Source organism: Orycteropus afer, unplaced genomic scaffold (genome assembly GCF_000298275.1).
Source record: "Orycteropus afer afer isolate SDZICR_OR568_19922 unplaced genomic scaffold, OryAfe1.0 scaffold00025, whole genome shotgun sequence".
NCBI lineage: Eukaryota > Metazoa > Chordata > Mammalia > Tubulidentata > Orycteropodidae > Orycteropus > Orycteropus afer.
The window spans coordinates 4,008,230-4,023,860 of record NW_006921612.1 but is presented as its reverse complement, the minus strand read 5'-3'; positions in this window follow the sequence as shown (position 1 = coordinate 4,023,860).

Sequence of the window (15,631 nt, the reverse complement as noted above, 5' to 3'; positions counted from 1 at the left end):
CAGGGGTCCAAGATTATCTTCTGTGTCTGTGTTAATTGGTTTCCCTTTTCTTTGTTGAAGAGGGTCTGTGCAATCCTTCTGCCTAGTCCGCCATCTTGCTGCTCCCACAACTTTCTTAACACAGTGTTTTGTTTCTCTTGGGTTTCTAATTCTTGTTTATTATTGAAAGAAAAATAAAAAATACATGTTTCTTTATCTCATCACTTATTCCTTCCTGCTTCTTTATCAGAAAATTTGTTGAACAAAACTACTTTGCTTCCTAAATTATTCTTCTTTAATCTCCTATTTTCACTTCTTGCTTTATAGGCCTCCTGCAAGCTGATGTCTTGTCCTTCATTTCCCTTGTACAGCTGCATTTGTTCCACAGTTTCCTGTCTCTCATGTCTTTGTCTTTAATGGATTCCTTTTTAATCTTGCTAGAGTACAACCAAAAGTAATATGTCTGTGTGTGTGTGTGTGTTTCCTTTCATGTGTAGGAGATAAACATTTTTTACTCCTTCTGTATAAGAAAATCTCTTTAATTTTCCTAAGCTTCATATTAGTTTGACTAATTCTAGGAATGACTTTGAGCATTTCTGGCTTCAAAATTATTTTAAGAGGATGTTAAAATGAAGTTTTGACTGTGACCCAAAGAAAATAGATACCATATTCCAAAAGGAAGGGTAAGGCAGTGTGATAATTTCCTATTACTACTATAATAAGTTACTACAAATTAGTGGCTTAAAAAAAAAAAAAACACCAATTTATCACATTCTAGTTCTGGAGGTCAGATGTTCAAAATGCATCTTACTGAATCAAATGTCAGTGGGTATAGGCGGAGGGTTCATTCCTTACTGGAGGCTTTAGGGCAAGATCTGTCCCTTGCCTTTTGGGCTTCTAGAGATTGTCTGTGTTGCTTGGCTTATGACCCTCCTCCACCTTCAACGTCGGCAATCACATCACTCTGATCTCTGCCTCCATTTTTACATCTCCTTCTCTGGCTCTAACTCTCCTGTCTCCCTCTTTCACTTATAAGAACTCTTGTGATTAAATTGGGCCCGCTTGGATAATCCAGGATAATATTCCCATCTCTAGATCCTTAACCTTATCATATCTGCAAGTCCCTTTGGCCATGGGAGTTAACATACAGGTTCTGGGGATTAGGACATGGACATCTTTTGCAGGAGCATTATTTTGCCCAACATGGACAATATATAACAAACCAAACTCACTGCCATCAAGTCACATCCAACTCATAATGACCCCTCCTTGGGTTTCTGAGGCGGTATCACTATGGAAGTAGATTGTCCAATCCTCCTTCCAGGAGTGGCTGGTGGGTTTGAACCACTGGCCTTCTGGTTAGCAGTCAAATGCCTTAGACACCATGCCACCAGAGCTCCTGAACAATATATAGGACTTCCTATATATAGGACTTCCATATAGGACTTCGAAAAAGGAAGTTAAAAAAATGTTTTTGTAACTCTTAAACTGTTCAGCATGTGGAGCGAACGAAAGGGTCAAGGGGTGGAGTAGGCTGGAAGATATTCATAGAGTCTTGGAGGATATTCATGGAGTATTGTGCCACCTTTTAATCCAAGGAAGATGGGGCAATCTACTTCCATAAAGATTTACAGCCTTGGAAACTCAGTGGGGGTTGCTATGAGTCAGAATTGACTTGTTGGCAGTGAGTTTGGGGATTTTTTTAAGTCCTAATCCAAAAGAAAGGATGGGAGAGTGCTGTCTACTCCTTCACCTAACATAAAGGGAGAGAGTAAATCCAGACAGTTTGTCCACTGTGTTTGAGGGTCACAGTGACTCCCACCCGGAAAATCAAAAGGTCAAGAGTGCTCACTGCTCTGCCAGCAGCCCAAAGGAGAGTTGGCTACCCTGGGCTGCATTCACCCTCAGAGTTTATGAAGACAAAGGATGCCCAGGTACATCTCTTAGACCAGATAGGGGCCATGTCAGAGAGTAGAGGTTGCCGTAGTCCTGAGCATTAGAGCCTCTTGTAGGACTGGCTAGCATGTGAGGAAGATTTGAGAGACTAGCCAGGATAGAGGTATGTTCACCCTCTTAAAGAGAATTAGGGCTAACAGATACCCAGCAAGAGAGAGATCCAGTGTAGAGGGGGGATCTCCAACATACTCACAAAAATGATCACTAAGGAAAGACACACGTTTTTTAATAATTAAAAAAAATCATTAAAATCTGCTACCATAGAGTTGGTTCCAACTCATGGTGACCCCAGGTCTTACTGAGCAGAACTGCTCTGCAGGCTTTTCTTAGCTGTAATCTTCACAGAAGCAGATTGCCAAGCCTTTCTTCTGTGGTACTGCTGCATGGGTTTAAACCGCCAACCTTTAAGTTGGTAGTTGAGCCAAACAGTTCATTTATTGAGCACTTGAGTTGGGCCATGTAGTAATTTTCTCATTCAATTCTCCTTATTAGAAAAGTAGTTATTATCCTTATTTTACAGATGAGAAAACTGAGACTTAGGAGATTTGGTTCTGTGCCCAAAGTCACATATTTGCTGATGGGTAGAGTCCATCAGACTCAAAGGACAAAATTCCTAACCACTGTGCTATACTAAGTCTGATATTTCCTCCATATCTCTGACCTTTCTCTCTAGTCCTCATCCCAACACATCCCATCCCTCAGACACATTAAATGCCTTATCATTTCTTGAACATACCTTGTATTCACACCTACTCTTCACTTAACAATATGGTTGATTTCCAAAGGCCAGGTCATTATGGGAAAATTGTTGTTATGTGAAAATTGAGGATGATTACATTAGATCACTAAACAGAGGATAATTATATCATTACATAACTGCCAAACCACTGAAAATCATGGCCTAGGCAAGCTGACCTCTAACCATAGCTATAACAGCCAGTGTTACTCTTGCCTCACACCTCAGCATTCATGACTATTGTTGATGCACAAAATAGTCAGATTTTTTACTATTGTCCTAAATGTGAAATGTTGGATAACAAGATAGTCAATAAGTGAGAAGTCATTGTGTTTTTTAAATGAGGAAAGAGATATTTTTAAATGCCTGCCTAAACCAAACTAAAACTAGATCTGTCTATCCAGGTAAGACCTTTCCTGACTTCTTGGATCTTCTTCTTCCCTTCTCCCCTACTCCAATTCTGATAGGTGACAACTGTAAATGCCAAGAATGGAAGACAAATAGAAGTGCATAGTGTGGGGCGAGATACGTGGGTCCTGACTCTCCCTTCTACGCAGAGGCAGCTGTGCAGACCTGTGGTACGAAAATGAAGAAACTAGACATACAGATTGCTTTTTATCCCTGGAAGAGACCAGGAAAATCATGGGATTTGCACTAAATGTTATCCAGAGACAGAGGAAAAACAAACAAACAAACAAAAAACCTAGTCTTGCAGAGTGAATTTAATGTGAGGCTTTATGATTATATCCCATAAACACTTGTTTTTCAGCTTAGCAGTTATATTACAGGCATTTCTCCATTACCTTCTAGCACTCAGTGTTTCTGTTACCAGTCTGAAGCCAATCTTGATTCTTGTTCCTTCATAGGTAGAAACATTTGTAGGTGTTTCTTTTTGAACACTAAAGATCTTTTCTTTTTCCTTGATGTCCCAATTTTCACAAAGATTTATCTGACTATGGATCTTTTATTAATTTCTTCTGCTAAGCATTGAGCAGACAGACTCAAGGAATAGTGCTAAAGATCACAGTATGTAGAATCCCAGTGAATAATAAAATGAAGAAAATGAAGCTGACTCCTAGTTTAAGAAATAATACATTTATCAACACCCTGGATGTATGCCCATCTCGTCTTCATATCTTCCTCCCAGTGGCATCACTAGGATTGAAGTTACTCAGTGTGGTAACTTATGGTGTTACTCCCCCATGGACCACCTCCCATACTAAACCATACAGAATCCTTAGTAATGTTTATTATCAGTTTTAATCACAGAATAATATGTAATAAATATAGTTGTAAATTGCTTAAATGTAATATTTCCTAATACTAACAACAAAATTGTTTTGTAAAATCTTTCTCCATTGAATTACATTAACAACATTATTATTAACTGAATGGAACCCTTTTTATTTTCTCCTTCATTTCCTTTAATTACTACTTCATTCTCAAAAAAACTTATTGATAGAGGTTCACAAATACTACTCACCACAGTATTATAGCCAAAACACCAGAAAATTTGACAAAATCAACAACTCTAGAAACACCCGCAGCAACATGCAGATACAGTGTGTGCAAATGAAACCACATGATTCCAAGTGTCATTGTAATTGGGTAGTAATGACAACTCTGACCAGAGTGCATGAGAAAGCAAAAAGTAAATTAGCATAGGGTTTAGCCTTGTAGCTATACTGATACATGTAAGCTTGGCTTACAAAAAATGTTTTTGTTGTTACAATTAACTACAGGAATACTTTTATGAAAAGTAATAAATTTCTGCTGAAATACCGCACAAAAATTTATAGACAGTCATTTTGGTGTCACCCCCACTGAGAGTGTCACCTGGCACTGAATGCATCTCTTATACCCCCTTTTGATGCCATCTCTCCCGCCCCAGAGATAATCATGATCCTGAATTCTCTGTTCATCATCTTTTGCTATCCTTTATAGTTTGACCACATGTGCATTTCTACACATTCTTCAGATTTGCTTATCTTTTACCTTTAGAAATGATGTCTTGTGTGTGTTCTATGAGTTACATATTCTGCTCCACAGTATGGCAGATTCATTCATGTTGAGGCTTATAATTATGGTTCATTCATTCATTTTCATTGTGTGCTGTGTTCAGTTGTAATATGTTACAATTCACTCATTTTCTTGTCAGTGAACATTTCTGTTGCTTCCAGTGCTTTAAAAAAAAAATTAAAAATCAATGTCACTGTGGATATCCTTGTGTGCATCCAGGCACTGATGTGGAAGAATTATCCTTTGGGATATACCTAGGAGTGAAACTGTTGGATCTTTGGGTTTGTGCATCTTCAACTTTATTAAGGTGTTATTTTCCCCAAAAGTCATTGTACCATTTTAACCCTCTATCAGCAATATTAAAAAGTGGTTCCACATCTTTGCTAACATTTTATCTTGTTGGACTTTAATTTTTTGTCAATCTGGTGCATGGTGGTGTGGTGTTATTAAAATGTTATAACTATTTGAGTTTACTTTCCCTTATTTACTAATATAATTGAGCTTTTTTCATGTATTAATTGGCTATTTGTGTTTCTACTTCTGTGAAATACTTGTCTTTTGTACTTCTTTTGCATTGGGTAGCTTGTTTTTGCCTTATTAGAAATTTTATATATTCTAGATCTTTCATAAATTATGTGTTGAAAATACTTGATGTCAGTTTGTGACTTCCCTTTAAAATTTTTAATGTATTTATGAACAATGTTCCCTTAATGAAGTTGAATGTATCAATCTTCTCTTTAGGGTTTGTTTAAATAATCTCTTCCTATGTTGGGACTACAAAGATATCTATATTTTCTTCATCAGATTTAGATGTTAGCACTTAAGTCTTTAATCCAGTCAAGATTGAGTTTTGTATAAGGGATGAAGTAAAGATCTAACTTCACTGTTTGCCATATGGATAACCAAATATCATAACACCATTCCTTAAATGAGTTTTGTATAAGGGATGAAGTAAAGATCTAACTTCACTGTTTGCCATATGGATAACCAAATATCATAACACTATTCCTTAAATAGTCCATCCTTCCTTCACTGACCTTCAGTGCCAATTCTGTCACATCTCACCTTCCCACACATGTGTGAATCTTCTGGAAGCCTCTTAATTCTTTTCCCCCACTGTTCTGCTTGTCTGTCTATGCCAATATAAGACTGCCTTACCTAAGGCATTTGACTGCTAAACAGAAGGCTGGCGGTTCAAACCCACCAGCTATTCCTCAGAAGGAAGACTGGGCAATCTACTCCTGTAGCGATACCTCCTCAAAAACACAAGGAGGGGTCACTATGAGTCAGAATCAAGTCAACAGCAGTGAGTTTGGTTTTTTCTTTTGGTTTTATCTACCATCCTGTGTGACAGATACACTTTGAGATCCAGAGGGCAAGCCACCTTCCCCCCACCACCATCACCTTATCCTCTTTCAGAACTTGGCTGTTCTTGGTCTATTGTTCTTCCATATGAATTCTGATATAATCTCATGGAGTTTTATGAAACGTCCTTTTGAAATTTTAAAAATTTCATGGACCAGTTTTGGGAGAATTAACATATTTCTGATATTAAGAATTAACATCTCAATGGCATAACATGACATATACCTGTGTTTTCCTTAATAGCCTGCAGTAAATTTTACCATTTCCTCCACAAAAATCTTGTACATTTTTGTTAGACTTATTGCTAGGTAGATGCATTTATTTTTACTTGTTGGTTTGTTTGGTTTGTAGCTAATTTAAATGGTTTTTATGTTAATAAAATTTTCTGTTTTATGTTTCGTGTATGAAAATACAATTTTTTAATTTTAAAAAAATCCAACATCTTGCTGAGCTCTCTTGTGGATTTGAATTGTCTAATCTCTTAGGTTTTCCACATAACACTCATATGATCTGAGAAAAAAAAAATTGCAGCTTGGTTTCTTCTGTTTCAATCCTTACAACATGCATGTCCTATTCTTATGCCTTAGATAAGACTCCTTGTACTAGATTAAATGATTTTGTGAGGGTGACAGTACTTAGTTTTTTTCTGGATTTTAATGGAAATTATTTTAATGTTTTAGCATTAAGTAGATGATGTCTGTAGGTTTTTATAGATATACTTTATTAGGTTAAAGAAGTTTTCTTCTAATTCTATCATGCTAAGTTTTCTTTCCCTTCTTTATTTAAATCATAAGTGGATGTTAAATTTTATCAAATGCTTTTAATGCATATATTGAGATCAGTGTATTCTTTTACTCTGTTAATGTGCTGAATACATTAAGAGTTACTTCTGGTGCCAGAGAAATTAAGAATTTATTTTTATTAAGATGTACTTTGCAATCAAAACCTTTTGCTCAAATCTCAGGCTTCATTAGCTATTTGAATTGCTTTCCAGCCTAGAAGTCACATATATCAAAGCACAGTAGTCATATAAAATGGACAAAGTACAGAAGCCTGATAGCCCCACTTCCCTGATGAAGAATCAAAAGCTATTGCTCAAAATGTGTGAGTCTGAGAGCAAATGAGGATCAAAAGACAGGTAGGCAGAATGGATTTAAAAAATTAAAAACAATATGACTCAGCTATATGCTGACTAAGGAGCTCTAGTGGCATAGTGCCTAAGGCATTTGACTGCTAACCAGAAGGTTAGCTGTTCAAACCCACGAGTCACTCTGTGAAAGGAAGGCTGGTCAATCTCCTTAAAGATTTATTGCTTTGGATATCCAATGGGGGTCGCTATGAGTTGGAATTGACCCAATGGCAGTGAGTTTGATTTTTTTCAGTATATGCTATCTATTAGAAAAAACTTTAGATTATATAAATAGGTTGAAAATAAAGGGATGGGAAAAGATATACCATGCAAAAGGTAACCAAAAGAGCTAAAGTGGCTACACTAGTATCAGACAAAACAAAGTTTAAGAGAAAAAAATGTTATTAGAGACAGAAGACATTGCATAATGATAAAAGGGTCGATTTATCAAGAAGACATAAAAATTATAGTTATATATGCACCTAACAAAAGAGTCCAAAAATACATGAAGCAAAATTGACAAAATTAAAGGGAGCAAAAGACAAGTCAAAAATAGTTGGAGACTTCACTACTCCATTTTCAATAATGGACAGAACAACTAAAAAGAAGGTCAACAACAACAAAAATGACTTGAACAACACTATAAACCAAGTAGGTAGTACAGAGATCTATAGAACACTACACTCCAAAACAACACAATACACATTCTTGTCAAATGCACATGGAATATTCTCAGGTTAGAACATAGGTGATATGCTATAAAACAAGTCTCAATAAATTAAAAGAATTCAAATTCTAAAAAGCTTGTTCTTCAACTACAATGGAATGAAATTAGAACTCAATAATAGAAGGAAGTTTGGCAAATTCAAAAATATGTATAAACAACACACAACTAAATAACCAATGGGTTGAAGAAAAGTTTCATAAGGTAAATTAGAAATGCTTTGAGATGAATGAAAACAAAAGCACAACATGCCAAAACATGGGACTGAAGAAAATAGTGCTCAGTGGAAATTTTATAGCTGTAAACATCTATATTAATAGAGGAGAAAGATCTTAACTTAATAAATCTTACACCTTAACAAATTTTTTAAAAAAAGGAGAAGAAACTAAACCATCTACCAGGAAAGGACTGGATGTTATACACCAGAGTAAAGCCAACTCAGCGTTGGTGTGAGGGTGAGGCTCTACCAAACTTGCTTGCTTCTCACCTTTGAATCTTAAAGTCTATCATCAGTATGCTCTATACCCAGAACTCATATATAGCACGCCCAGGTACTTGGGGAAACAAAACCACACAAAAGAAGAGGCACTTCATGCCAATGACTTCAATTATTCAACCAAGTTTTTCTTTTATAAATATAAAGAGATAACTAAACATCATCACAGGAGCTCTGCTAGCATAGTGGCTAAGGCATTTGACTGCTAACCAGAAGGCTGGCGGTTCAAACCCACCAGCCACTCCTCACAAGGAAGGTTGGGCAATCCTACTTCCGTAATGATACTGCCTTGGAAACCCAAGGAGGGGTCGCTATGAGTCAGGGCTGACTCGACGGCACATAATAACAACAACAACAAACATCATCACACATTTAGGAAAAAAAAAAAAAAAACAGTATAAGAGAAGGAGACCAAAAGGAACAAATCCTAGAGGAAATGGAGATAAAAGAAGATAACTTCAGGAAAATACACTACTATCTTAGAGTGATTTAATAAAATACTACTCCTATAAAATAAGAATCAGAAGTAAAACAACAACAACAAAAGAACAGACAACAAGAGATGGCTGAAGCTCTGAGGAATCTATGCCATGACAGTTCTTCCCATTTTCCTTTGGTGGAAAACTCCAGAAGAGAGTGTGGATTATGAGAATGCACTGACAGATTGTATCTTGGGATAGTCCAACAGAAACATGGGTTGAAATCTTAAAATAGAGATTTTAGATTTTTCTCTTTTAATTGAGGTATAATTCACATATCATAAACTTCACCTTGTTGAATTATACAACTAAATAGTCTTTAGCATATTCATAAATTACACAACCATCACCACTATCTAAATATTTTCCTCACGCCCCCCCCAAAAAAGCCCATATCTGTAGGCAGCCACTCCTCATGTCCCCCTGCCTTGGTCCCTGGCAACCACTAATCTACATTTTGTCTTTAAGTATTTGTCTGTTCCAGATGTTTAATATAAACAAAATCGTACAATATGTGATCTTTAGTGTCTGGCTTCTTTTATGTATTATAACACTTTCAATATTTACTTATCTTATAACTTGTATCAGTACTTTATATCTATTTATGGCTGAATACTATTCCATGTATGCTATGACATATTTTGTTTATCCCTTCATCAATTGCTGGAATTTGAGTTGTTTCTACTTTTGGCTATTAAGAAAGTGTTGCTACTATAAATATTTCATGTACAAGTTTTTGTAAGAACATACGTGTTAATTCTTGGGCATGGATATAAGAATGGAATTGCTAGTGTTTAAATTTTTAAGGAACTGCCAAACTGTTTTCAAAAGGACCTGCGTCATTTTACAGTCCCACCAGCAATGTATGAGGGTTCAATTTCTCCACCTCTTTGCCAACACTTCTGAATATCGCCCTCCTAGTTGTGAAGGAGCTCTGGTAGCATAGTGCTTAAGGCACTTGACTGCTAACCAGAAGCCTGGCAGTTCAATCCCACCAACTACTCCTCGGAAGGAAGATGGGGCAATCTACTTCCGTAGTGATACTGCCTTGGAAACCCAAGGAGGAGTCGCTATGAGTCGAGTCCGACTCGATGGCACATAACAACAACAACAACAACAGTTCATGTGAAGTGGTATCCCATTCTGGTCTTCATTTTACATTTCTCTAATACTAATATTGTTAACTGTTTTTTATGTCCTATTGGCTATTCTTAAGGAGCTCTAGTGGCATAGTGCCTAACGCATTTGACTGTTAACCGGAAGGTTGGCAGTTCAAACCCACCAGTCACTCCATTGAAGGAAGACTTCCATAAAGATTTGCCACCTTGGAAACTCAATGGGAGTTGCCATGAGTTGGAATCAACTCAATGGCAGTGAGTTTTGGTATACTGGCCATTTTTACATCTTCCTTGAGAAAATATCCATTAAATTCCCTTTATTTGTTATTTAAATGAATATTTTTCTTTTTATTGAGTTGTAAGAGTTCTTTATATATGCTGGATACTATTTCTTCATCAGAAACATGGTTTGCAATATTTTCTCCATTCTTTGGATTGTCTTTTCACTTCCTTGATAGTGTCCTTTGAAGTATAAAAAATTTTAATATTGGTGAATTTCAATTTATCTATTTTTTCTATTTTTGGCATTTCTTATCTGGATACCTTTTATTTCTTTGTCTTACCTAATTGCCCTGGCTAAAATCTCTACTACAATGTTGAACAGAAGTGGTAAGAGTGGACATTATTGTCTTGTTCCTGATCTTAGGGGAGAAGCTTCTGTCTTCACCATTAAGTATGATTCTAATTTTGGGTTTTTCATAGATGTCCATTATTAGATTGAGGAAGTTTACTTTTATCCTTAATTTGTTGCATGCTCTCATCATGAAAAGATGTTGAATTTTGTCAGTTGCCTTTTCTGCACATATTATGATGATCATATGTGTTTTGTCCTTTATTCTATTAGCATGATATATTATGTCGATTGATTTTCATTTGTTGAACCAGCCCTGCATCCCTGGGATAAATTCAGTCAGTCATGATCTATAATCCTTTTTATGTTGCTGGATTCAGTTTGCTGGGTTTTGTTTGCTTGTCTTGAGGATTTTTGTATTAATATTCACAAGGGATATTCATCTATAGCTATGTTTTCATGTGACTTCTTCATCTTGTTTTGTTAGGGTAATACTGGCCTCATTGAATAAATTGGAAGTGTTTTCACTTCTTGTACTTTTTGGAAGTTTTTGTGACAGATTTGTGTTAATTATTCTTTAAATGTTTGATAAACCTCATGAGTGAAACCATCAGGGCCTGGCTTTTCTTTTGGGGACGTTTTGATTACTAATCTCTTTACTTATGAGAGGTCTATTTAGATTTTCTATTATTGCATGAGTTAGTTTTGGTAGTGTGTCCCTTTCTAAATATTCCTACTTTACATCTAAGTTACCTAATTTGGGCATACAGTTGTTCATAGTATTCCCTTGTAAGCCTTTTAATTTCTGTAAGGTGATGGTAATGCCCTGTCATTCATATCTTGTTTGAGTAATTGGAGTGTTCTTTTTTCTTTGGTTAATCTAGCTGAAAGTTTGTAAATTTTGTTGATTTTTGGGAGCTCTGGTAGCAGAGTGCCTAAGGCACTTGACTGTTAACCAGAAGGCTGGTGGCTCAAACCTACCAGCCACTCCTCGGAAGAAAGGTGGGGCAATCTACTTCTATAGTGGTACCGCCTCGGAAAGCCACGAGGGTTTGCTATAAGTCAGGTCCAACTCAATGGCACATAACAACAACAACAACCAACTTTAATTTTCTCTATTATTGTCTGGTCTCTGTTTCATTAATCTTGGCTCTAATCTTTATTTTTCCTTCCTTTAGCTTGCATTGCACTGGCATGAAGTGCCTCTTCTTCTGTGTAGTTTTGTTTCCCCAAGTATCTGGGCACAGGATATATGAGTTCTGGGTACAGAGCACATTGATGACAGGCTATATTTTAAGTTTCAAAGGTGAGAAGCAAGCAACGTAATGCCTCACCCTCATACCAAAGTTAAGTTGGATTTACTCAGGGGTAGAAAATCCAGTCCTTCCCTGGTAGATAGTGCAACTTCTTAATAAGTATTTCTTCTCTTTTTATCTAGGGCCAGCACCATTGCTGGCACACAGCTCTGTATATGTCCCACATCTCACCCTCAAGTTTTTAGGGAAAGAACAAATGCCATTTCAAGTGAAGCCTTCTCCTCACCTCATTCTGGACCACAGCCTTCTTCACTCTGCTTGATCCACAAATACACCAGTACAGTCCTGTCTGCTATTCATTTTTGAAATCTATAAACAGCTCTTGGCTTCTGATAGTCAATCCCCATCTCATTCACCATCCCTCCATCTCCCATTCCCTGGATTAAAACTTTGTCATTATTTTGTACATCTTTAATATCACTTCAGTGGAGATTTGTGGGGCAGGAGAGAAATACATGTGCTCAGTCCACTATTTGAACTAGAACCCAATCATATCATCATGTCTAGTAAGTCATCCAAGGAGCTCATTAGAGGTAGAATTTTGAGTCTCCCTGGCTCTATGCTCCATCGCACTCTCCTCATACCTCTGTTTATCACTTACTTCATGGGATTGTCAGCCTGTGAGAGCAGGGACCAACTTCCTTCTTCCCAGCACCAAACACAAGGCATGGCACAGAACAGCTGCTCTGCAAAACATTTGGATGGCTTTCTGAAAAGGAATATTTGTTGAATGAGTGAACCAACTAATGAACATTAATGTTATGCTCAGATTTTAAGAGTGTTTCTGTCAATATATGGAACAAAAGCTTACCTTTTTATTCCTCATTTGAAAATCAACTAGGGAAATATTTTTAGTTGATTATTTTCTTATCTTAGTCCCACAGTTCAGACTGCATAAGCTCCAGCCAGCCCTGCTGGAGATAACTGGCAAAGACCCGTCTGAAAGTTGTGCTACAGCCCAGACATGAACAATGCCAGGGGTACTCCATCCCCTTCCAATATTGGAAGCATTTTTTCAGGCCAAGGAAAAGTCTTCCAAATATCAAATGTTTTTCAACCAGACTCATAAAATAAAGTGAATGACTCTAAGGAACTTGAATGTGATGAAAAACTTAAAAAAATTACACAAGAAAATTTCCAGGGCTTAAGCCAACTGAACTTCTGCATAATGAACCTCTATATGACTCTCATTATCAATTTAGACATATGACAGCAAATTATGTTATCCAAATTTACCAATTTCTATAACAAAATCTAGTCTCCCCATCCCCACCATTGCTATATGTATGCACTCCTTCTGTAAATATAATATTCTGATCAGCTGAGAGCAATGTGGACTCTAAATTCAATCATCAAAGAGGAGGTAACTTCTCAGAAAGGAAATTGGAGCTACCTGAGATCTAGAACTTAACATCATACCTCTAACAGGAGAAGGCTCCACCCACAGGGCTCTTATCCTTCATATTCTGTAGCATCACCTGCCTCAGTCTACACCCAGTAGAAAACATGAAAGATGGGAGACCCCACATGGGCTCTCTACCAGGCTCTGCTGCACCCTGGGTTCTTTTCTCACAGTCAAAGCCTCTTGGTCTTCAGGCATCAGCCCTCACATTCTCCTTGCCTGAACTGACCTACTGAATCTGATATACTGCCCACTTGTACATGGCAATCAAATAGCCTAGACTTAAAAAAAAGAAAATAAAATTCTAGTTCTATGGCCCATTGTCCTATCAGAACACTCATTTATAGACATTATTTTGGATCTGAGTTCAGTCTTCTCTCCTCCTAGCCTGTCTACTTCTGAATTCAACCCTTTGTTGGCCTGACCTATGATACCAGCCACTGTGCCTCCAAAAATCTAATATAATATAGAAAGTTCATTCTCCTGTTGCCTAGGTCCTGACAGGTCATAATTTAGGTGCATTTGTAACCTATATGTGCTGAAAGAACTCAGTTAAATTGAATATGAGTCTATGCAATATGCCCTCTGACATCTACAACCTCACCCAGTGCCCTATTCCACAGCAGACATCTCTGAAAAGTGGGGCTGTTAGATATTTATCTGTGTCAATAAAAAGAGACAAGCCCTTCATCAATGACCTATTGCTTTAGGTAGTACTGGTTTTGGTTTGTGCTCCTCATTGTTGACTTCCACTTGTTAGGGTCATAGGCCATGTCTGCTGAGGATGAGGGTAGTCAATAAATGTTAACTAAGCATCCTCAAACATCAGCATCTCACACTCAGTGCTCAGAGCTTGGTTTCTAAATGCTATTTTCCAATAAAAGGAACTAGGGCTCCTTGGAGAAAAAGCTCATTGTAGGATAGGGACAGGAAGTATAAAAGATTAGCCTGGAACATCTCATACTTCCAGAAAGTAGAAAGTATTCAGAAAATTAAAGGATGGGACATGTTAAAGGGACACAAGGACCAACCTGAAAGAGTTCCCAATGGCCAAAGCTAGAATGATTTGAGCAATAAAATAATATAGTACTGGGTTACAAACCAAAGTATAAAATAAATAAACATGAGTCCATATTGATACAATAAACATTTGCATAAATAAATGGTAGAAGAGATAAATCTTTCTTGAAGAAATCTAAATAATATCTTGTACATGGATATACCTCAGAAAGAAGGTTGGGCAATCTACTTCCATAGTGATACTGCCTCAGAAACCCAAGGAGGAGTCGCTATGAGTCTGGTCCGACTCGATGGCACATAATAACAACAACAACATATGGATATACACACACCCTCAACAGAAGGTAGATTTTAACCATCCTCCCTTGAGGGTAGCTACAGTTAGTAACTTGCCTCCAAATAATAGATTATTGTTGTTAACTGTTGCCCAGTTGGCTCTCAATTCATGATGCATTCATGCACAACAGAATGAAATGCTGGTCCTGTGAATCTGTATGAATGGTTGCAGATTGGACAATGATGATACATAGAGTTTTTTATTGGTTGCTCTTTGAAAGTAGGCTTTTCTTTCCAAACCGTCTTAATCTGGAAGTGCCTCTGTAATATATTCAGCATATGGTGGTAACACATTAGGTGCCTTGACTAGGAGTTGAAACTGGGTCTCCCTGAGCCACCACTTCCCCCTGCCCCCAAAAAATAAATAAATTGTGGAAAGGGAAAAATAGAAACTTTACAGTGGAGAAAGATGGAAAATACTACCTTAACCAAATGACAGTTAGCATCACCAGGGATGTCATGTGGACATTAGATATTCCAATATGATGTGATGAGAAGGGTATTTAACTTCTGTCATATTCTTTCCCAAAACCCCAAATCCCAGTCTAAATCATGACAAAACATTAGATAAAGCCAATTGGAGGGCATTCTATAGGATACATAGCCAGTATCCTCAAGACTGTCAAAGCCATGAGAAACAAGAAAAGACTGAGAAATTGTCACAGATCAGAGGACACTGGGAAGACATGACCACAACATGCAATATGGTGACTTAGATTGGATCCTGGAACAGAAAGAACACATTAATAGAAAAATGGTGAGATTCCAATGAAGTCTAAGGTTTAGTTAACAATAATATACCAAAAGCGGACGGGAAAGAAAAGGAAAGCCAGGGCATCCAGGACAGAGCAAGCAAGTGGCAGAGGGATCCAGGTAAGGGGAGGGACCCAGGCCCCAACCCCCAAGTGGCAGGAAAAGCAGAAGAGAAATGAAAGGAAAGCCAAGGGGACTAGGACAAAGTGAATAAGCAGTAGAGGGATCCAGG